We start from the raw sequence: 25809 nt of genomic DNA on the forward strand, positions 1-25809 counted from the left end.
CCTATTTTTTGTTTAGCTAGAGAATGTTTGTGAAAGCATAATAAATAGTTGTTGTTTGAAGGCTTTAATAAATACAGCTCTGAACCATTAAAAAAGTACTATTTCTTTCCCAAGCATTAAGTTTCCCTTCAGCTCGCAAGTATTTTAATTTAATTATTTTTAACTGAAAGCGAATACTCGAGGGTGTCTTCTGTAACAAGAAGAAATCGAGCTTCGAATGCTTTTACTTTTAAGCTCAGTATTTGATTTTACATTACATGAGCTTGGCATCGATTCGTCACATGTGATACTTTATGTTAAGCCAAATTAGCTAAAGAAAAAAGGCTTTGTCTAAAGGAATTCGATGTACAGAATTATTTTACTTGACATAGTTCCACGAGTAATTGTGTCTATCATCCTGCAAAATTTCTGCTTATCTAAGATTCGCGAATTATGTGGGCAAGATCGAAAACAATGGCAATTTGTAACAGCATTTTAAAATATTTCCTGATTTTTCAGTAGATTTCATATGTAGACTGAAATAGATTGCATAACATAGAATAATAAAAATATGCTGTAATTCCTCCCAAAAAAGACAAAAGATAAAATTCAAATTAATTGCATTTACCACACTAAACCTGAAATTCTCAGAATCTGGAAATCATACATGGTAATCCCCTATCACTTTTCTTCCAAGTCCGACATTTTATGAAATTTATTATTGATTACTTTACCTATAAATTCCTCATTCAAATTTTAGCAACAAAAGAGGAAATCAAATTTGAGCTAAAACAACACGACGAATAACTATTATTGGAGGAGTTAAAGCAACAAGAATCAGTGTAATATTCTGAATTTGTAGGGCTAATTTCGAAGGTTTAAATATATAACTTTCTTCTTCAACTGTAAAAGTGTAAATGACGAAAGAGAAGCCAGTGATAAGATAAGGCGATATGACTGAGAGAAAGGAAGTAAAAATACTGACACCCTCCACTGATCAAAAATGAAAACCACTAAGAAATAATTTCCTTAAAAGTTGAGGGTAAATGTGAATTAGAATTGGGATTATTACCTAAACTGAAAATTTTTTATTAATGTGAAACGCCTCTAGAAAATGTAATTCGACAACGGAAGGTGTGTTTTGAAAATTTCTGGCTACAGAAAAGAAGGAAATGTGATTTTCTGATCAACAGTGTTAGACAAACCTTCATCTATTTCCTTCTCAACACACTTCAAATCATGTCATTAGACTAAACAGAAGCTAGCTTCATTTCAGTCTTTATTTTCACGTGCAAATTTGCGCCTCCGAATTGACTATGATCAAGAACTAAATTACTTAAAAGCAGTTTCCATTGACAGAGGGTTTTCGCCTAACATTACTGAGCAAGCGGTTAAAAATTCTTATCTCAACACATCAAAAAGCACCCTCTTTCGTTCTAAGAGATTATAAAAATTCTGTTGTAATTTCCTTTTCGTCGATTGGCTTAAAACTGCACGTATTTTACAGAAACTCAGCTTTCGGGTTGGTTTCCTTTCTGTCAATAATATTCGCATTATTATACTTAAGGACCTCATTCTGGATAAGATATCCTGGAGTATATACAGTATTCCTTGCCAATGTGGTTTAATTTACATTGGTCAAAATAAGAGAGGTCTAAAATATCACGCTATGGAATATGAAGCATGTGTTAGGAAAAGAGAAATACGTAAATCTCTTGTTGCCCAACACTGTTAGTCAGAATATCAAATTTTCCATTTTTCTGCAGCCAAAATTATTTAAGAAACATCTTCCGTTGGCAAATCAAATTTTTAGAGGGGTTTCAGATTCATAAAAAACTTTCAGTTCTAGCTAATGATCCCTATTTCAATTCCCTTTACCCTCAGCTTTTAAGGAAATTTTTTTATAGTTGTTTTCATTTTTCATCAACAGAGGCTGACAGTAGCTTCTTCGATTTTCTTCTTCGAATTCTTATCGCTTTATCTTATCTTATCACTGGCTTCTCTTTAGTCATTTGTACTTCTGCAGCTGAAAAAATATGCTCTGTATTTAAACCTTCGAAGCAATTCCTGCAAATTTAGGAAGATTAAGCTGATTCTTACTGATTTAACTCCTCCAGTAAAAAAAGAGGAATTTAAAGCACTGTGGCTGTGGTGCTTCTCGCTATCGTTTCGGTGTACATTCTGGCGTTGCTCAGCCAGTTGTGGAAACTGAATATCATGAATTGTACAAGTGTCCTTTAAAAATTACAATTGAGTTTGCGTTTATATATCTGTATGAGAAAGGGCTTTCATCGCCTTCCCAAATAAAATCAAAGTACGTTGGTATGTAACGATCTCAGCTCTTTAACTTGCCAATATACATCCAAACATGTTTAGAACAGATGTGAAAGAATCAGCAAGCTCATCTCATTAATGTCAGTACCAACATTTATTAAATTTTTGAAAATAAGATAATATTTGTCTAAACTCTAATATCCGTTAATTATTAAGAATGAATGCGAATTTTCTTCTATTAATTTTATTACTTAATCTCGATACAAAATTAAATTAATTTTAATTAATTGTATTTTAAAAATATAACCATATTTTTAGTAACATGTTCTGAAAAATTGGTTTCGAAGAAGACAAGAATCAGGTGATCTGCAAAACAATACTATTTATAAAAGTAATTGTTATTTGGAAAATATTTGAGAAACGTTGAATTAGGTTATAGTAGGGCATATTTAAAATAGTGTATAAATTATCTGAAACTTACATTACATCATTAAAGGCTACTTAAATTATTTCATGTTTTTCTTTTAAATATCCGTGTCACTAATAAACAATGTTTACAGAGCTCTGAAGACTGAACTTCAATTAGCGACTCATCATATTTGAATAGAAAGTGAAGCTATAATAAGTAAGCCGTAGTTGCATTTGCTTTAAAGAGTTTTTATAATTTAATAAATTAATTTAAAATAATTTTTTTAATTTATCATTTTGTAATTTTTTTCCCTTAAAAATTCGAATTATAAATAAAAGTTAGTTTTAAAAATCTGTAAGTTTATTTGCTGTGCGTCCTTGTGTTCTGAGAGGTATTCAAAATACCCTTTCTTAAAAAAGTAATTAAAGCATCTGAGCTCAAAATAAAAAGAAATTTTTAACAAGTAAATAAAGGGTATTTCGATATACTTTCTCATCAGCTAATGAAGTACGGCTGCTAATAAAATATTTCTGTGTTAAGAATAATCTTTTTTCATTCATCTCTAATTGTGAATATCATTTCCCGCTTGGAAAGACTCACGATGATTTATTATTTTCGCTCGCAGCTGCAATTATTATTTTATAGTATTGTTGCGTGCATACGGGTTCGTAATAAATTGAATGAACAAGTCCGATGAAAAGTGCATGAAATTTATTATTATCACAACAGATAAAACAAAATGCTTAAATTTCCTCAGATATTCGTGCAATATTGCAATATCTCATAACAGTTATTTTTTTAAGCTACTAAAACGTTCGACAGAAATTAATTCAAAACAGAGAAAGCTAATACGATTTCATTGCGAATTTGCGAGAATCATTAACAACAAAAAGTAAACAACTACAGTTTTCTAAACAGCTCATAATACAACAGAAATGAGATGTTTTCCTCCTGCTTTCTGTAAGCTTTATAATCAACACGAGAATATTCTGGTATTTTCTCGAATTTTCCCGAAAAGCAAAAGCGTACAATTACGAGATATCTATTTATTAAATGCGCGTGCTCCTGTATTTTTAATTTTTTTCGGCGTAGCTTTTTCTTCGAATGAGTCTCGTGCTGCATTGCACGGTAATATAAAACAATTTTGATTAATTCTATTTAAAAATATCTAAATCACTACAAAAACCGTAACAGTGTCTTATCTTGTTTGTAGCTTTGCGCTCCGATCGAGCATTTTATTATCTGATGATAATTCAGCTGAAGATCTTTCAAAATGCTTATTAACTAGATGGAAAATAGCTAAATAAAGTTCATTTCAGGACCAATCTTTTAATTAACTTGCAATGTTTAGCTTTTTCTTATCTACTTGTTAAATAGCTATAGACTCACTAATTAAAAAATAAGTTATCCCTTTAACAAAATTCAGCTTTAATTTTAGAATAAATAAACAAAATGCAAATTAATGAACTAGATGTCAAACATGGCTTATGATTACACATTGTAAGGAAGTTAGAGTCTGAAAATTGACAAATGTTTGCAGTGGGAAAAATTGCTATTAAAATTCATTAATATCTTGCATCTTGGGGTTTTTAAGTCTTAGAGATGAATTCAAAACATTCATACTAGCAAATCTACAGAGTGAAATTTTACCACCGAATTTCTTAATAATTACCCACTCAGAACGGGGCTGCAGAGCTTCACAAGCTAGATAAATATTGCTTAAATCAAGAAAAATAGTGCAATCAGAGAACTGTAATATATCACTGGAGCGGTTTGCTTCTATTTTATACTAATATCATCAGTATCTTCTAGATAGAATAGACAGGTGGCTCAATCAAAGGATCAGTTCATTAATTTAATCTCACTCATTGATACTAAATTAAATGATAATGATACATATTGCCCATATATACTCACTTAATTTATTTTAGATACAAGTCATTCTTCTCAGTGTATAATGCATTCGCTCAGAAAAAGAATAATAATCTATGCTTTTAAATACGAATTCCCATCGGGAGAAATTATTCTGTGAGAAGTATCTCAAGAGAACATTAGGCAGAAACTTTTTGTTTCGGATTTTAGTTGCAGTTCTAAGTTATATTTTACTCTCAGACACATAATTACCTACTGAAAACCGAAATGCGAACCTATTTGCACAAATTGCAATGCTATTCTGTCAGGGCACCATATTTCAATAGAGCGCCCATATTTTGACAGACATCCGTTTAAAAATAACTGTGCTCCTGGCCTTCTTCAGGACCTAATATTTGTATCTGTGGAAACGTTCTCTTTCCTGGTTGGTACCCGGAATGTTACTAAAAATTATATTGCATAAAATTTAGCATCACTGTATTATAAAAATGTAACTATACTATTAAATATCTTTTCCTTTAGCAGCACAATTACCTTTTCAGCTTTCCTTTTCAAATGTGAATTGTGCCAGATACTAGTATAAGGTAGTTCTCCTACTTCCTTAGCGTGCCTTCGTGGCGTAACGGTAGCACGCTGGGCCGATATTCCAGAGGTCCGTGGTTCGATTTCCGGCGAAGGCGGTTGCATATTTTTCATCTTTTCTACTTCCCAAAATCCTAATGACACAACAAGTGGCACCCGAACTAAAAGGGTTGTGGCTGATGATTCTCCGCACCCAAGATTTTGCGACTCGGTCCTCTAAAATAGTCGCCCTTTAAAAAGGGGAGTATATAAGTTATTTCTTCTACTTTCCTAGCGTTCCTTCGTGGTGTAACGGTAGCGCGCTGGGTCGGTATTCCAGAGGTCCGTGGTTCGATTCTCGGCAAAGGCGGTTGCATATTTTTCATCTTTTCTGCTTCCAAAAATCCTAATGACTCTACCCTATTAACTTACAAAGTACATATGCAGATGTTATGGTTATTCTTATCTCTCTATAAATATGTGTTTGATGATCTCTCTTTATATATATACATATATACATGTATTATTGCGTGATGGTATACTGTTTCAGCAGACTAAGAGAGAGGTGAAAGTACCCATCAAGAACTGTGTTTACAATGAAATCTGGGGCTGCATTCCATTTAAAGTGTCAGAAAAGCGTTAAGGTAAACTTTCAACAGAGAAACAAGGGAACTGTTTTCACGAAATGCCTCCATCATGGTTATTGGGCATTCCCTGTACCGTTTCGGCTGACGCTATCACAGTGATAATCTGAAGCTTTGAGGATGTGACGTTTTGAAATACAAGGTTTACCTCGGCTGACTTCCTATTACACCTCATAGAATTCCTCACTTTTATTCTGCTAAATGAAGTGTCGGGGAATCTAGTTAACTTTTAAGCGAATTATCGCTTAGTTCAAAGGATAGAGAGCGTAAAATTCAAGAAGGATTAATTACCCTTTATTTACTCAAAATAAGATTAACAGTCGGCCCCTATCTATACAGCAAAAGCCTCCACTTGGGCTTAAACTCAAAAAGTAAGAAATAAGAACTAACTGTATCTGACTAAGAGAATTAGCCGAAGCTAAAGCAATTCTAATGTAGTTGCCCGTATTCTGAAGTAGCCGGCGAACTATCAAAAGGCAGGTAATAATACGGCGGAGCTTAACAACAGCTTTTAGAGAGACATAGCACAAAGGATTCCTAGCTCAGGATACTACTTAGGATTCCTAGCTCTCTCTCACGAAGTCAATTGAACTTTCCTTTAATACTATCTCTTCCTCATTTGCATTCAACACTATTCTAAAATCTCATCCTGGTAGAGAGTTGTAAGTTGAAACGAGGTAAGATATGAAAGGTTCACTAAATTGAAATAACTGTTAAATTAAAATAAACTATTATAAATTTAAAATATACCTTAAAACCTTGAGAAGCCAATCAGCTGCTTTTTACTTGTCGATGCTTCTTCTTTACATGGAAATTTACATGCTACAAATGTCTGACGTTGATTTTTCTAAAAATGTGCTATTTCTTCGCCAGGATAGAAATGACGTCCGAAATTATGAACAATGCTTTTTGGCGCATTCCTAGTTTCTATTGCGTATATTCATCTTCACGAATACTATTATTCTCTCTTATATTGTTGTAACAGCTTAAGAACACCGTGCATATACCAAACACAAACAGGCAAATACTTCGAGAAAAAAGTAACCTGAAGAGGCTTTACAGAAATACAGTTAAATATACTATTATATATTTACAGAAACACAGTTAAATGTACTATTATATTTCCAGAAATACAGTTAAATGTACTATTATATTTACAGAAATACATTTAAATGTACTATTATATTTACAGAAATACAGTTAAATGTACTATTATATTTACAGAAATACAGTTAAAAGAAAATGTAAATTTATAGAATTTTTAACAAAACGTGCAAAATTTTATGAAATGGAGTAATTAAAAATAGTTCAGATATAATACTAGTTTGCTAATCAAATGAAAGCAGTTTCGCTGAGCTAAAGAAATTATTACATTAACTACTTTCATTTTCGGCTTACTTAGCAAACTATTTACTCACATGCTTACTCATCAAACACCACACCAAAAAAGAATGTCTGTTCATTTGTAAATTCTTTTTCATTGTTTAGAAGTAATACTGATAACGCTTTTGTAAGTTCACAGATCAGGAAGAAGCTGTAAGGTAAACTCAGATCACTGGAAATTAAAAGTAATACGGACGGCGGATAAATTCACTTCATTCTTTATTGCATGTTCCATTTCCATTGTATATTTACTTATGGTTGTAATATGCAACAAGTGGTCTAAATGGTCACAATATGTGACAATTTTCAGTATGCATTCTTAATTTTAGCAAGTTGATAAATAAAAAACTAATTTTTATGATGATTGTTTCTCAGAAGAATAATCATAAAAAATTATTTAACATTTTTAATGATTTATTTCTGCACATTCAAAGTGATATCGCAATTACTCTTTCGTACATAATCACCGAAACGATATTGCAAAATTAAATGAAGTTTCAAATATTTGAAATTTCTTTTTTTTCTGCATGTAGAATCAAAAATACGCTATTACTTTAAAAGCCCTAGAAATTGAAAATAATTTATGATATTTGGCATATTCTAAATGTAGAATATATAATTAATCACGTTACGTACTTATTGCATATGTAACAGCAAAAGTGACCCCAATTGTAAACGCTATACTTAACTTATTTTCATATCATCTGTTAAATGCTGCATATTTTAAATGCAATATGTTTTAATATTCCTTTATATTTTTATTTGCATCATACCAATTAAAATATAAATATTATGTGCATATAATTCGGATGAATGTATTATGGATATTAATGAGTTAAATAATTAACCAAGAAATTAATATAATTCAATCTGGAATCACCCAGAAGGCGAATAATATTACTAGGCGAATGAAATGTAAATTTAAGCGTACTTCCATTCAGCGTATTAATAATATCACGTGGTGCCTTTGGTATTCCCAGTCTTTCATCATGCTGGAATCCGATAAGAGTATTGTATCTTAACATGTAGGAAAATAAGCGGAGGCCCAAAATTGCCTCCAGCATAGAAATTTGCCATCTCTGCTTGAACTAGATTGGTACTCGGTTTGATAGTGATACCAATGTGCCATCGGCACATTTTGAGGTAGTAATAGTTCAACCATCTCTACACAGTCAATAGAAATGCTTAGGCCCCTTGGCATTTGGCTGCGCGTTTGGCGACCAATGTCTGGTAGATTGGCCGACAGTTGAGTCGCATTCAGCCATGAAAGCGATCGCTGAAGCATCAAGTGGTTGCTATAGCAACCAGTCAATGCACTAGCGACCGATGATGCCGCTGACGCATCGCGTAGGCGATAGGTAGCGCAAGTTTATTAAAAGCAGAACTGGTTAGGAGGAGTTCAAGCTGAACACTTTTAAGTATATTATCCAGCTCTAAACTTCAAATTCTTTGAGTATGCTGAAATGATGATATTACACAGAACAGACACTCAAAGCTAAATTTTTCTTCTGAAAATTAAGTTTTGCGAAGGTACGCAGAAGCGGCAACAGTTAATTACAATTACTCAAGGTTAATCTATTTAATACCTAAGAACAAAAAACAGATTAAGCACTACAGTACTTTATTCCCAGAAAATTTCCCAAAAGATGAGCAATGAAAACAGTAATTGATGCAATGCCTCCTAAAAAGAATAACTTTACATTATAAGCAGCCAGGCCTTTCAATATCACATCTATGTTCAAATATACACATATTGATATTTAAACCGTTCCTTGGGACACTGTCAATAAAATTCGTTAAATTGAGATCATTCGTTAGACTGCGAGGAACTAAAATAACCATTCAAATGATGCATCAAAACAGAAAAAAAAAATATATGCATATATCTCAGGAAAGTAAACGAACGGAAAATATTTTATAAATAAAATATAAGGAAAGAATTTACTAAAATTACTTTTTAGTACTAACCTCTTCGCTTCCAGTTTATATGTACGGAGAGAAACTGAGCCGTATCATATATGATACGCCGTATCGTATATGATGACGCCTCTAATGACGCACTTTCATAATTTCGAAACGTTTTGCGCAGTCCAAGCGGCTTAAAATTTTTGTAGGTAAATATGGCGGTATAATATAATAAGCACTGTTACTTAAATTCTTAAGATTTTTACTTCATTATTTTATAGAATTAATTTAAATCTGGAAATATATTCATTATTATTAATATTGCGTTTTAAATTATTTTAATTTTTATTTTAAATTTAAATGCTAGGATTTTCTGTTTATGTTATAAAAATAAAATTTAAACAACATATTCACGAATCCAAACATTTCGATAAAAAGCAGGTTTTATAGGAATTATTTTTGCATGTTAGGCTTAATTTCAGAATGCGCTTGGGCACACGATAACTTCAGCGCTCCAAGGTCACAGCCACACGGTGGAGCTTCCACGTCTGGAGCGAAGAAGTTAAAGCTATCGCTTGTTAAAAAGATTTTCCTCTCCGAGTTTTTTTATACATATATGTGTGTGTGAATGAAATGTGGAGTATAAAATATTTACTTCATTATTAAGTCAACTTTGATGGATATATATTAACAGCGAGCACTTAATTATGATATTATTGATATTAAAATGCAACTTGAAAACAAGGGCAGACAATAAGGCATTTGATACCAACACTTAACGGAAAAAAAAAAAAAACGATAGAGACCAAATGCTTAAATGTATTATTTTGATTACGAAAAAATACTTTGGTTTCTGCCAGTTGGAAGTGATGATTTCGTAGACAACTTGTTAAAGAAAATTTGTTCGTATGGCATTATATACATTAGAAAAACTCATTCAGCCACAGCCCGTTTAACTGCCTAGGATATAACCGGAAACAGAAGATCAAAGTTTGGCGGCATTAGCCACTGTAATCACCACACTAGCTCTTGAGCAAGTTTCCGCAGGTTGATGTTGGTAAAGTAAAGTATTTTGCTGATTAATTAATTTAATATTTTAAAGCGCGTAAGAGCTCTGCACCTAAGGGGAAGGATGTCTTCATGCAAGTTAATGTTTAAATGTCAAAGAGGGAATCTCTTAAAGTAAAAAGGGATACTTCATTGTAGCTATATAACATGCAAAATTAAATAGCATTCGAAACGTTGGTGGCAAATTTTCGATTCAAGTTTTAAAAAATGAATTAAAAAAGCAATTTTTCATAGTACAACAATTTTAGCTATTTAGCCAAAATATTCAAAACTGCAAATCTGATTATGGAATGCTTTCGTAAGAAAAAAATATGAACAAGAAATATATTTCCTATACCTGAATTAGTCAATATCTGACCAGTGGCCAAGGGATTAGACCCATTGAATACTGGTAGTTCAACGCGAGTTCGAACCCAGGCGAACGGGCTGGCTGCATGGTTGATTTTTATGGCCTTACTCATGTGTAGTGTGAATATGAGCCAGTTTCTCTCAGAAAGGTTCTCTTTAAAACATTCGTGCTCTTAGGCAGACAGCCCTTGTATACTTAGCCATGTTCAGGCCAAGCTGAATAAATCAATAAAAATCATCCACGTATAATGAAAATTGTCTGAGATGTCGTTTCTTAAATTCTAGGGGAAAATTACTGCTTAAAAGTTTAGGGGACGGTACACAAATAGCATTAAAAGTCGAATTTGGAATTTAAATCTTCGGGTGAAAATTTCTAATAAGAAGCATTTGCCTTTAAAAAATATTAATGTAAAACATCCAGTTACCATTTGTAGGAATTTTAAATCTCGATGTTATATTTTCAGCTAAAAATTTAACTTTACGCGAGCTCTAAATCGGAAGTTCTTGTTTTTACTAATTTAAATGGGGTAGGCGATTCTTGCCATACTTTCGAGGAATTTCAGAACCATTTTGGCCTATTACAGACCTTTGTTTTATTTTTCTCCATCTGAACAATTTTAATGGGATAATAGGAAATTTACTAATATAAACATTCATTGTAAAGGGGTCGTATAAAATTTTTAATTTATGTATTTTTTCTAAAAGGTGTTGTGTAACAAAATTATCATAGTCAGAAACTACCTTATTTTTACCTTTCTTTAAAGGGAACCAAGGGTCTACGAATAATTCACCAAATATCATTTCTTAACACTCCATATCTGTGTTCAATATTTGCGTACGCATATGTGTGCTTATCAGTGCAGCGCTTGCAGCAGTTATTAGAGCAGTACGCCGTGTCTCCGATAAAATACGAAAACATTTCGGATAAATCTAGAGAATTAAATCTTCATAAGTTTCGGTAAAGCCTTTAAAAATTATCTGATAACTTTAATCACAATAACATCAATTTACCCTCCTTTGACGTTCCCCATTACCACTTTCTGCTGCATATGTAACGTAAAGGAGACCAGTTTTATTTCTTTTAAGGCTTTCTCGTTTTTATTATTACTAAGTCCATGGCTCTATATCACTCGATATGATTATTTCACACTTAAAAATAAGTTTTGGTTATTAGATTTGAATTCGCAAAAGAAATTACTTTGGCGGGATGTCAAGTTTTTAGTCCAATGGGGCTTTGTCCCAGAAGGACTACTGTTTTCGTTTTGCGATTTTGCGTTGAATCACTATAAATGTCCTTTTTCACTTTTCAAACTGTTGCCACTAAATCTTATCACCCTGTATTATATTTTAAGAAATTAAATAATGAAAAATCTGCATAAATGTATGCATATTTCTTGCATTGTGATAAAACAGGGGTACATAAAGCCATCGAATTTTGAATGTCGTAATCCTCTTACGAATATGGGCATGTAGAAGACCAAATTTGAAATTTGGAATTCGTTTTATTATCGATTTCATATTTTGTAAAACTTTAACGAAATTTTTATTAACAAACTCAAGGATTCCAAAGCGAGCAATGGCAACACTCTACGGGGGAAGGAACTTTTTATCTCCAGCGCGCGGAACTGTGTATCGGAAATTCTAAAAATATGCTCATTCTAAAAGTATTTTGCAACATTGCTATTGAACTGAATTTTATGGTTTAAGTGCAAAGAACATGATATTTAATAAATAAAGGTAACACACAAAACGTTAAAAAACGCCTCTTTGGACGTAATTTAAAATATGAAACCTTTCAGAATATTTTTTTTTTTAACTTTTAATCTTAGAAAACAAGATATTTTGCAGTCCCTTGTGGCTTTCTTCGTGCATTTTGGTGCTTACCGCCAAACTGCATGAATATTAAGAAAATTAATGTTAAGCATAATTTAAAATATACAACTTGATCTAACAGCTCTGAGTTCTATGTGCTATTTCTGTGTCTCCTCAATTATCATTTATTACAAAGACTATTCGGTATTTTAAAGATAGAAACGGGAAAAGTCAGCTATGCCTTCCCGAAATTCGAATTAAGGATCTTCTAATTCTTGTTGGAGGAGCTACCAGTTACACCACGATAAAACGCGCGGAGGAATACAGTAATCCTTTATATTCTTCCCATCTTAAAGGGCATTTGGCGAGAGGAAAAGGCCTACTATACCAAATCTAAGTAGTGATGCATTACCACCGTCACATCTTAATTTAGGTTTTCCCGTAGAAAGGTTAAAATTTTCGGAACATGAAAAATAGAGAAACATCAGCACGTACTGGTCGTAATTTGAACCACGAATTTTCCAGTTGCTATCTGAACATGCTATCACCTACACCATGAAAGCATACACACGGGAATAAGATAATTCCTTCCTTATATTCTTTACATTTAGAGAGGGACTGAGAAGAGATACGACACTGAGTTGACTAAATCCAGGTACTGATGACTTTTTGTCCACCATTTCTTGGTTAGGGAACCAAAATTTGGTACTATGCAATAGATGAAAGAGTAACTTTGCATGGGGCCTTTTTGCAGGTTTCTAGCTTCACTGTCCGCAAATTGAAAGTTAACCCACGTAAGGTTATGGAGCAAGATCTACATTCACACTAAATTATGATCCAAGTATTTCAACTTCACCAGCGAATATAAGACTTCTATTGTCCTAGCGCTAACTTCTCTGTTCGCTGTTGGCTCCGGCAGCGGCAGCGGACATTGTGAGCTGCGTGAAGACATCACGGTTCCTACTCAAACATGTATATTGAGAGTTCTCTTGAGAGCTGCAGTTCAGAGCTGTATCAAATTAAGTCATATCACAAGAATTTACACGGACTTCAACGGAAGCCCAAGGCTAATGCTGTAAAAACAAAATTCTCAGAGACATTTAAGAAAATGCTGCTTTCTCTTCCAAAAGCGACTAGACTCCTAGTGAGTTCCATCACATATCGGAGTTATCGGTAATGAAAGAGCGGACACAAATGTGAAAGAGGCGGCTGCAATGTATAATATAAGATTAATGTGTAAGAATTTATTTTATTCTAACCAGTTATTTTTAGTCTTCTTTCCTTTCTCTCCTGATTTTAGTTTCCTACCAGAACGTAAATTTTGTACGACGTAGATGCAAATTCTCAACGGATTTCAGAAGCGATATTTAAGCTGGGTTTCAGGAGTTCAAAGTGTAGTAGTAGCGGACTTAGTTCCGATGTTTATGCTGGGAGTTTCAGTATTCGACACCTTTCAATTTAATACTGATATTTCTCGGCTCGGTTTGCTGTGTGCAGCTGATTTAGCATTAGTTTCAGCTAAGGAGCCAGTCATTGGAATTTCTTAATTTACTAGTGATTTGTTACATTCTTATTTTCCTGTTACGTAGCCATAAGTGCTGGTGATTTGTGAGCACGAAGTGAGTGCATCTTATTTAATTTAGTTTTAAATAAAAAAGATTACTTAAACCTTTCTTCTGCAGTATTTATTCTTAAAGACATAGCGGAAATTCGCTACTTCACCTTCAACGTAGGTTTCAGGGTGTATGCTACCAAAGAATACACATAGACTCTGTAAATATACAGATTCCAGGCTCACATGTGAAAAAAACTACTAAAATACAACTTATGAAGCAATGGCCAAGTAACAGGAATGATGTCAACACTGGACCTCGAGTGAGTAAGTACTAAGCAAAAACTTAATGTGTTTAAATGGACTATAAGACAAAATAAAATAGACATATATATTAGTGTGAAGAAAAATAATTTTCTTCCCTTTCCCTAGGTGCATTTTTGTTTTCCTCTCAATAAAAATATTAATTTTTTATTTTATTGTCCCTCTGGACTGTATAGTGGTTAGAGGCTGACTGCTAGTCTGAATAACAAAGTAAGGGTTTGAATCCCACACAAGAATTAAGTATCTATGCGTTCTTATGCCTTCTCGCGAGAGTAATATTAGACCATCCCTAGCGATGTATTCTGTGTAACATTCTCGAGAATGAGACAGTTATGTAACTGATTGGTTCGGCGAAAACCTACCTTTTATTCTCTGTAGCATGTCATATTATTATGAACTTACTAATCTTTCATTTCTTCAATTATTTCACTTAATATTTTTGAATTTATATTAAATTATTATTAATTTACTCCTCTTCATTTAATTTTTATGAGATTTTGATTCATTATTTACCTTAGTTTTGTTAACTGAATTTATTAATATTTTCATCTATTTACACTTTATTTAATTTTTCATTATTTATACTGCCCACACCCATCGCACACTTACCATTCCTGCTCTTTTAATAAGCTTTCCACTCTACGTACTGCTGTAGATACGTACATACTTAAAATTTTGGTAGTTCCTTTTACTTTCACTTCCATTTGTATTTATAAATTTATTCGTTTTAAAATTCTTAATATTACATATTCATGCATTCGCAGAAGATTACAAAATTAGACGCATTACTGTTTGATATAAATACCACTATAATTAATGCACATTTAAAAGTACTTCATTTGTTTAAAATCAAAACTTAGCAGTTTATGACCAAAAATTAAGGTCGAGTTTTGATTGCTTTATGGCACTAGGAGCCGCGTTCTTTCAAGATAATGATAGAATCTAGATATCAAATGGGAGTTCTACATCTCGATTGCGACATAAATGAAGATGACTGAAAAATATATTTTAAATCTAAGCAAACACAGCATAAGATGCGCACTTAATGCATTTCAAAACATTTTTTAACTCAGTAATATTTTACGCATGCATAATGCATGAGGACAGAAAAGTTTTGGTCAGGTGATTGATGGTGAAATGAATTAACTTCAAAATTTACATGCGGGTAAAAAAATGAATAACCTGTAAAATTCCTGGAATATAATCAAGAAATATTATACATAAGATAAAAATAAAACACTTACTCTGTTAAAAAAGGAGGTAATTTCTATCATATTTAATATTTTTGGAAGATAAAATTTAATCTCTTTTTCCAGTATTTTTTTATGTTAAAGTTTCTGTTGGCAGAAGTGCAAAGCCTGTAATATGCTTTCTACATTAACTTGTACATAACAAATGAAAGAGAACTAATTTAATAAACCGATACTGCACTTAAATTTTCATACGAGGAGATGCATTGTAATCAGAAAAACGTTAATGAATTTAACTTATATACCAACATAATATTATTCAATACGTAATTCTTTATAATTTCGTATTTAAATCTCCTGACGAATGATTAGCAATAGTTAAAAATCACATCAGGTTTTCAAACTAATTGTTTCTTATCCTTGTTTGAGCTGTAGAATGAATATTGTTTTTTCATATCACTAATGCATTAGAAAAAAAGATGTTGAATCATTAGGTTATATCGATGCTCCAACATTGAAAAATATGAAACGCTTTCGTCAGGTTTCGAACTCCAGACCTCTCAAATACGCGTCGAGAGCGCTTCCTGTTACACCACGCACGCAAGCAAAAAAAGGGAGGGGAAAATACCTTATATACACTTCCCTTTTAAAGGGCGACTGGGAATGATGGGACCCATTCACCGAATCACTGGTTGTGACGAATTATCGTCACTATCATTTTAGTTCCAAGTTACACTGTTCAGTCATTAAGTTATATCGATGCTGGAACATGAAAAACTAATGCATTAGAAAAAAAAAAGATGTTGAATCATTAGGTTATCGATGCTCCAATATTGAAAAATATGAAACGCTTTCGTCAGGTTTCGAACTCCAGACCTCTCAAATACGCGTCGAGAGCGCTTCCTGTTACACCACGCACGCAAGCAAAAAAGGGAGGGGGAAAATACCTTATATACACTTCCCTTTTAAAGGGCGACTGGGAATGATGGGACCCATTCACCGAATCACTGGTTGTGACGAATTATCGTCACTATCATTTTAGTTCCAAGTTACACTGTTCAGTCATTAAGTTATATCGATGCTGGAACATGAAAAATGTGCCATGCACTGGCCGGGATTCGAATTCCGAAACTGCCTAACGGGCTTTCGGCTATGCAGAAAGGAAGCATGCAGAAAGGAGGGAGAAAATACCTTATAATGTATTATAGAAATATGTAAATAGCCGAATTTAAAGTGAGTGCTTTAAATGCGAAAGAACGGGTCAGTATTTCCACTGAACTTTAAAAGATGTTCTCAATGAAAGACATTTGCAGCATAAAAATTCCAACAAAGAAATATATTAGATTTATCTATGCGTCAAATTCGGCCATATAATCGGCAAATTATAAGCAAATGCCTTGTTGTTGTGAATTAATCCCTGGACTTTCCCTTAGTAGATAAGGATTTTACCCGCTGAGTTATCTGAAACCAATCAATAGTTCCGGATACTTTTCATTTAAGGACTTGACTCCAATTATTTGACTTAGTAACTGATTATACAGTGATCTGATAGGGTTCAGCCATCAAACTGCATTTTTGCATTCAGTAACTGATTATACAGTGATCTGATAGGGTTCTGCCATCAAACTGCATTTTTGCATTCAGTAACTGATTATACAGTGATCTGATAGGGTTCTGCCATCAAATTGCATTCAGAGCTGAACTGACCAAGTACAAGAAAACGTAAGAAGGACCCATTCCTCCCAGTTTTCTATTTTTATCAAGAGTTATTGTTTAAGTCCAGGACTCTGAACATTGTGATGATATATAATGTTTAACCTAAAAAGAGATTTATTTTAGTATGCTTGAATTCTGTTCTTTTTTAAATATAACTCGCGAGAAGTTTTCTTTTTCTATGCATTTTTAACACTCTATCTTCACCTACTTTTGAAATTTTCATTTCGTTTCTAGCAAGAGGTACGTTTATTAATTGGAATAATAATCCTAGTCTCTTTTTTTGAAAATTTCACTTTTTCTAATCAATGATTTTTTTTATCCTTTACATTCTTCAGGAGCTTATTCATCTGTAGCATTATCTCAAATCCAGTTTGGCTTCCTTATTATTATATACGTGCATATGCAGGTTAGTGAAAAATTGTCTCTTCAGTTCTTTACAGATGTGCTACCAATTACCGTATTTACTCGCACATTTTTTCCTTCGTTTTTGCAATATATGATTTAGAAACTTCATGTGTCTTTATGTGTAGTTTTTAATGTGCTACGTGCATCACTTAAGCCGCTTCTGTAGAAATAATACACACGAAGTAGTTTTCCCATTCCGATTTGCAAGCGTTAAAATTGGTAGGAAAAGAAGGCAAAATACACGCATAATTACAGCATATAGTTTCTCAAAATCAAGTACAGAAATTTTTAATACGTTTTCGACACTGAAAGTGAGAAACGCTCTGTAAATATAAAATGACTTCTTTTATATGATACCCGAGTAACCACATTTCAAACAGAAAAAAAAATTATTATATTTTAATAAACTAACTACAAACTGCTCCACACTTTTTTCATACAAAATTCTCGAAAGTATTCTCAAAATAATTCATCAATTTAGGTTACGTTTCAGTGCACACCTCTAAAAAAAGTTGAACTGCACTCTCCTTTAGTCTTGTGATATCATTATGTCACTGCGGTTAGAGGTTCAAAAGGCATGCTTTAAGTAAAATTCTCAATCTTGTGACACCTTTAGAGAAGACAAGCTTAGAGTCAAAAACCAATAAACTCTGTCCAAACCTATATAATCGTGCATCGTCAATAACATATACAACTTGAGAAAATATGAATAAATCTTGGTAAAAATTTCAAAATCTTCAATATAACTTGAAGTTTTTAAGCTCAGTTTTTCGCTTTGTCTCTGAAGTTAATCAACGAGCTCGCAATTTTGTTCGCTCTAAATTTAAAAGAGCAGAAGCCTGCATTTTCTCTCTTGTGCTGAGCCTCAGTTTATAATAAATGCACTTGCACTACTTAACCTAGCTCTAGATATTTATTTAAAGGCGCGTAATTGAAACCTCGTTCGGCAAGACGCTAGAGCCGGAATACCACTTAGGCAGAGCTGATGATAGTAACAGTACGACGTGACTTCCGAAAGTTTTCATTTAAACATTAAAAACCCTCAGCTTAAATGTACAAGACAGTCATTTAAATAACGTTTGCTGGGTTCTATTGTATCCAGAAGCTTGTGTCAAAGTCCTGCTGTTCATACGAGACTGATAGCAAGTTATCGATTGTTCTGAAACCACTATAAAAATTCTAAAGAACGTTAAAATAACCTTCTTGTGCAAGTCTTAAATGAACCGAAAGCCACAACGTGTGCGATAGATGAGCTTTCGTGACTTTTGAGTATTTAAATTAACATAGGATAACGTTATAATTCAAATGTAGGTAATGTAGGAGACTACACATAAAACAGGCTACTTAAGCTGGCTCAATATATTTATTTTAAGGCGCATAATTTAAACCCCTTCTAGACCCTAGAGACGGAATACCACTTAGGCAGAGGTGGTCATAGTAAATAACAGCAAGACGCGGCTGCCGAAAGTTCTCATTTCAGCATTAAACACTGAAAGCTGCAGCTTAAATGCACAAAACACAGCTTAATGTGAGCTTAAATGCACAAAACAAATAATTTGGATTCTGGTGAGGATTACAGAACAAAGAAATTATAGTAAACGTTTAAATCCTAATAATTTGTTGACACGCATAAAATACCTTATAAGTGTACTGAATTTTGATGGATCTTGAACATGTGGATTTAGTTGCTTAGGTATTTTTAATTTCGGTTTCATAAAGTGTCTAATTTGAAAATGGGATTTATTTATTTAGATTATAAAAAAGATGCTTATTTATGAAGTACTCCTTTTTCTGTCTCTCTGTTTCTGTACATGTCTATCTCTCTCTCTTTCTATTTGTGTATATATATGTATCATAAATACATATATATTTACAAGTAATATTCACCTGCATTGTATTTACGATTTCAAGGCGAGCGGAAAAGACTGCTTTATATATGAAGCAAAACAAGCAGAATCCCTCCGGGCTCCTCTAAAATCACCCTAAATCAATCCTTATGTTCTCTTATCAAGAGAATTCTTTCTCAGTTTGGCATTTGAATGAACTGCAAGTAAAAAACATATGCTTAACTGTTCTCGCTATCGAAACAGAAGCAGTACAAATGAGACTCCCAATGGTACATACGCCCCAGATTTAAGATTCCAGAGCGCCGGAGGGACAGAAAATTGGGACTCTCAAGAACTAGCAATAGGGTAAATTCGACTTACGGGTTATTGAAGGGTGCAGGGACCATATCCTGGAGTTCGCTTTGCTGAGGATTTTAGTTAAGCCCCCTCCCCTTTTTCCTGCATGAGGTTTATCGTATGAAGATAGATAGCTTTTGTAACCAATGTCAAGATGCGTTGTTTCATAGATTTCTTGTTTCTTCTTTCTTTCAAAAATCTCCCTACGTGCCTTATCGGTAAGTACCGTTTATCAAGTTTCTGAGCTACCTGAATAAAGCTCCTTTGCTCAAGTTTTCTACTGATGAAGGGAAACGTTACTTGCACTGTTCTGCATCTAGATTTTTATCGCTTGATAACCTAAGCACGTATTTTTTTTAGGACAAATGATGTATAACTTTCGTGAGAGATTAGATGTCCCAGCCTATTAACTGAATGATGTAAATGATATTAGCATATAAAGGGGTAAATATTTCTCATGCTAACTATTGTGACCAAGGATATTGAACAGATCTTGATGCTCCTCTTCAGATTTTTATCAATAAACTCATCAGAGATTTAGAAAATATAATCGATCCTACGTAACCCATATTAAAAGAAATGGAAAATATGAGAGGCACGGATGAGGGCTGAGAAATAGAAAATTGAATATGAAATCACCTTTTTAAGAAGTGCATGATTTACTTTATTTTTCGCGAGTGCATTTGCTGTGGGAGATTTAATGACGTTATTAGGGTGGCCGGTTATGAAAAGGGGAATGTGATATTAATTACATGGCAATAGCTAACAACAAGTATTTTCTTTAATGTCTTCTTCTTTTTTATCTTCTATGATAATAGTTCGTTACATAAGGAAATTATCTTGAGGTTTTAAAATAAATTTATATTTCTCTGAACTCTCGGCTGATTTCATTAGAAAAAAGTTGTTAATTGTAAATTATAGTGTATTGCTGAAATTAATAAATATCAATATCATTTCACAAACCAATTTAAAACTATTCGAAGTAATATGCTATTAGTGTATGGATTGTTAATGGACATTTTAAACGCTTGCATAGAGATAAGTTAATTATGTCTTTAACTATAACTATAACTTTCTTATACGTTTTTCGGTTGCTCATCAGCATCATGTGTTTTCATCATTTGCCAATTAAATGGTTAAGTGCTTACGATTCTTCTATATCTGATGCAGATCAGAAAATATCCGATGTATATTGTAATCTCAAATATCACACGCTACTACTGAAGGCTCTGTTATGTAGTTAATTTTAAGGTCGTTCTTTTTCGATGTAATTTTTTTTCCAGAGTAGAAAAAGGAATGCTACAGAAAAATAAACTTTCCTAACAAATGTGATGTTTCCTCCGATAGCCACCAATTTTGAACAGTATCTCAAAGGGATGTTATTTAACTGATAGCACATTTTCTGCCGGTTTAAAAAATGTCCATAACTTCTTCTTCTTCGCGAGTCTGAGCTTTCCCTCTTCTTTTTCTTGATAACGTGAGTGAAGCAAAGACAGCGTATGAATAAATAAGGACTGCGTATGTATAATTAAAGACAACCTTTAATTAATGCATAATTTGTAAGATCTTCGCAGAGGACGTAAAGTTAATTTTAGATGAAGGTTTTTCCTTTTTTAAGAAGAAAAACTTTCACCTAAATAGGCATTCGACAAGCAATATTTTTATCACTGTGTCCTGACAAATTCGTTAATCACAAAATATTTATGATTATTAAAATTCCTCAAATATCACCCCAAAATTTAATAGCAACAGAATTATTTCAACAACTGTTTAATATGCCAGAGAAAGAGATATTGATATTTAAACAATTTACTATATCTGCTGACAAGACGGCATTTCAGTCCTTCAGTTTCCAGCTGATGTTTGCTAAATTGAATCTAACCCCTAAATTTCTAGGATATGGTATACATATATTAACAATGATGGCCAAAGTTGTCTGGGTTGAATCCGAGCAGATAATTTATCTAAAGTACTAATGGATACAAATCTCATCATAAAATTCAAATTATACAGTAATACTAATTATTAAAATACTAACAAATGCTATTATTCTCACCGTTTAATTCTTCATTTATTCAAGGACAATCTGAACCCCTTCTATTCTACTTCAGCTTGACATATAGTCTTTTGGTATAAGCAGAAATGTCTTTTTGTGACACGTTTATTCCTCACCCTCACAGTAATTGCATCGTACTTATTTGCCCCGGGTGAATACGAATTTAATGCAGCCAAGCGCTTGGAGACCCAAAAGAATCCTCCGTGCTGCTGCGTTGTTTCCTGTGGAGGTAGGGTCCAATTTCCGCATTCCGATAACAACCACAAAAGCTGTTGATTCAGCTCCCAGCGTTACTTCTGGAAATCACTTTGATTTATGCTGGTTGGGTCACTTCCCTCATCTGATCTAAATTTTCCGCCGAATGTGTCTTCGAGGAATGTAATTCATTCATCATTATATGACGAAGCGAAGAGAAATCTTTCTTTTTCCCTGGGAAAGTAATTCAATCTTATCAGGAAAGGTTCATCTGAAAAGCATAAAAGTATTTTATAGAGTTTGGACAAAACATTGGTTGTTTCATTTTTGCAATATAGATTATCAAATCGATGTTTACGTGTAATGTTTTACAATGAGAAAGCAAGGGAAAGCATCTCAGTCACGTTGTCGTGATACACGTTTCGAGAAATTGTGAGGTATGCCATAAATAATTCGCGATAAATGCTAGACTATAAGCAGGATTTATAGCTTACATAAATTACTAACGTGTTTGTGGATATCCTCTCCAAAGTAAATGTATAGGCGACTTCAGGGATGTCTTTTATTGCAGAGCAAACATAATTTTTTTTTATTTATGTCTTTTTGACCTTAGCTTTCTTTACACGACAAGCAGGATAGATGTAATGCCTTAGAATCTTTTAAAATTTTATTACTGAAAGCAAAAACAATAATACTGAAACTGATTCCAGTTCCTTCTTCACTCTGAAACTCCTAAAAAATTACTATTATTAATGAAGATTTCAGAAACCATTGTGAAACTTATTTAAAATATGATTGTAATAAATTTATCTGGAAATATATTTTAATCGCCGCGTTAATCTTTCATGATGTTATACTTCTTGCGCTTGGATCTGGCAGTGCCAACTGAATGCGTGTTAGACTTGAATAAACTTAAAAGTTTGAAACCTGATTCGAATATTAATTTACCTTGGTGATTTCTGTGTGATTTGAATGAAATAACGTTCCTTGAGAGCCGCGATAACATGAAATCTTGAAGGTTCTATTATATTATTTTACATTTTTGGCGCTCAACTTGGGTCACGAACAGTTTTTTGATTTAAGAAAGCAGTGCTTTTTGTGTTATTGAAAAATTATTCCTTTGCGTGGAACGTGGAAGGATAAACGTTCAGAATACTTGTGAATGCTTTTCTCTTGGAAAGTGAGTTACTTAGAATATTTCCTTTACTTCGTACAAGGAAGTAAAAAAAATCCCCTGAAAATTCATGTCGCGTGAAATTTCCAATAAATGATTCCGGCTTCTAAAGCACATTACTACGTCGCGATAGAGGAGCTACTAACGAGCCCGCCACCAAGCTGCGGAAGCCTCCCAATATGGGAGAGGCATAAACATTTCTTGGTGGTACATTTTAACAACAGACTCACAAAGCTGTACCCGATAGTGGGTACTCTGCTGTGGCTGGCGATGCTTGTAATGAAGTCGCCTTGTTGGGGCAGGTTTGCGTGAGTGTTATATACCTCTGATAGGACACTTTTTAGACTTAGGACTGGTCAATTCCAGTTGGTTTGGTGCTTAGAGCATTTTCCCACTAAGAGCTTTCTCGGCGAGAGGAGAGACGGCGGATCCAGACTACACGGACATTCGTCATTTTAGTGTTACGAGTAGTACGCCGTAGGTGAGCAGTACAATGTCGACAGGCTTTTTCAGACTCTGCGTAATTCCCTCTACAGGAATGGAGTCAAGAGAAAGCGTGAGTCACCGCTGTGCTCCTATTTGGCCTCACGAATTTTATGATTGCATCAATTCTTTAAGCGATGATACCTCAAAACATTAAGTGAGGAACTGCTAGCTCAATATTCTGTCAGAAAACTACTCTACTAGCCTACTCTATATAGAAGAAACGTATGAAGTTGTAGAATCACTAGTTAGTGTTTTTTTAAGGTAGGAGACTTAAAAAAATGTGCAACGCCCTCGCAGGGACTCGAACCTTGGACCTCTCGATTATGCGCCGAGTATGCTTCCATTCACCCACTAAGACATGCAGAAAGGAGGGACAAAATACTTTATACCCCTCTTTTAAAGAGCGACTGAGCCCAAGTCGTCAAATCCTGGTGATGACGAATTATCATCTACCAACGTATAGTTCGGGTGCCACTTTCAGAATCATTGTTTTTTTTAAGCAGGAGACGTGAAAATATGCGTTTTCCGCGCCGGAACTCGAACCCTGAACCTCTCTAATACGCTTCAAGGATGCTTCCAATTACACCACGAAAACATTAGAAAAGCGGGAAGGAAATGCCTTATAAAGTGACTTAATAACTCCATAATGGCGTGTTCGTGCTGTAGTACAAACGGAGTTAAATTGTTGTTTAAAGATTCGATGAGATCTCATTTTGAGCAAAGTGTTTAAGCCAGTAAGCTGGAATTTCTTTGATCAGAAACAGATTCATGTCAGAACTACCATATTTGCTAGACATGTCATTCTATGGCGTTACAGAGTTGGTTTTAGGATAAACGTTTTCAGATAATTCAAGCTATTCCAAGTGATGCGACGTACAGTCTATAACAAATTTGAAAGAAATGTTCTACCAATTCTTCCAGGAATGCCAAGAATTCTGCGGGAGTGTACATTCCCCGGTCGATGTTACCTCAAAGGTGATTAGGTAATTTTTTTTTTCATTTCAGATAAAACTGCCTTAGAAGCATATTGCATGATTTTTTTAAACTGAAGAGTATCTATAACATCAAAACGGAGAGACGAAACATAAGTCAAATTGATCATTTGCTGAATTATGCTTCCTGTAACAACGTCTGCGCTTCACAGTAAAAATAATTCACTACCAACAATACCACTGATGAAGTAAGCTAGAAAGTAGTAATATATTGTTATCAAGAATATTATAGGCATTACATTATTAAAGCGCGAAGGCAGTTTTACACATTGCCTTTTTTCTCCCAACATTCCAGTTAATTTTCTGTAAGTCATTGAGCAGTTGTGGCGGAGAAAATGTTAAACATATAAACCATAGCCTGAATCCAACAACTCTTTTTATCCCAGCCAGTAATTTAGCTCTATCTGATAGCTGATTTCAGGTGAGACACATTTAGGAGATCGGGGCATTAAGTATAAAAGAAATTGTATAAAAGAAAATAAAAACCTTTTGGATTTTTCTTAATAATAGCCCTTTGCGGCACAGTGTGTCCGATCCTGGACACACCTAAACAATTTCTTCTGTACGCACAGAAAAATTGAATGAAAAAGGATTTATAGGTTACTATAGGTTACTCTGAACCTTCTTTATTCATAGTTAGATGGCAGTTTAACACAAGCCAGTCCATATATTTTAGCCATGTTTAGCTTTTTAAGACCCTCATTTTTCAAAGAAATCTTCCAGATTTTTTAGGGTATAAAAGGAATTGTTTGAAAAGAAATTTCTATGCTATTTCTTTGGCTGTATGCTAATCTCCTTATTCTGTATTAGTTTTAACTTTTTACCTTGACATCTTGCCTAAAATCAAACGGCGAACCCTAGGTGTGCCCAAACCCTGGCTCACCGATAATCTAGGACAACTGAGAGTCTGTATTCTTTGTTTCTCCGCATTTCATCGGTCAGTTCATTGACAACAATGCTCGTTTCAGCACTCTTTTCGGAAGCTCTATTCAATCAGTGTGCCACTTTGGCCACATCCACAGAATTAAAACGATAAGTGCTATCTTCACAAAATTTTACTTGTGTACTCCTCTAGGCCTAATTAGACTGCCTACCTTTTTCTTTATTAAAACTCCGACTTTAAAAGGTAGCGTGCCGGAAAGGGTTAAAGAAAATACGTACATCTTTTTCTTCACATTAAGCAGCAATTTATTTTTTAAGATTTTATTTGTGCTACTATAATATTGTACAACTTTATTATAAGCTACATATTAACTGAATTAACTAAATTTGATAAAGGAT

Source organism: Stegodyphus dumicola, chromosome X2 (genome assembly GCF_044657685.1).
Source record: "Stegodyphus dumicola isolate Sdum_Otavi_A_Nest chromosome X2, ASM4465768v1".
NCBI classification, from domain to species: domain Eukaryota; kingdom Metazoa; phylum Arthropoda; class Arachnida; order Araneae; family Eresidae; genus Stegodyphus; species Stegodyphus dumicola.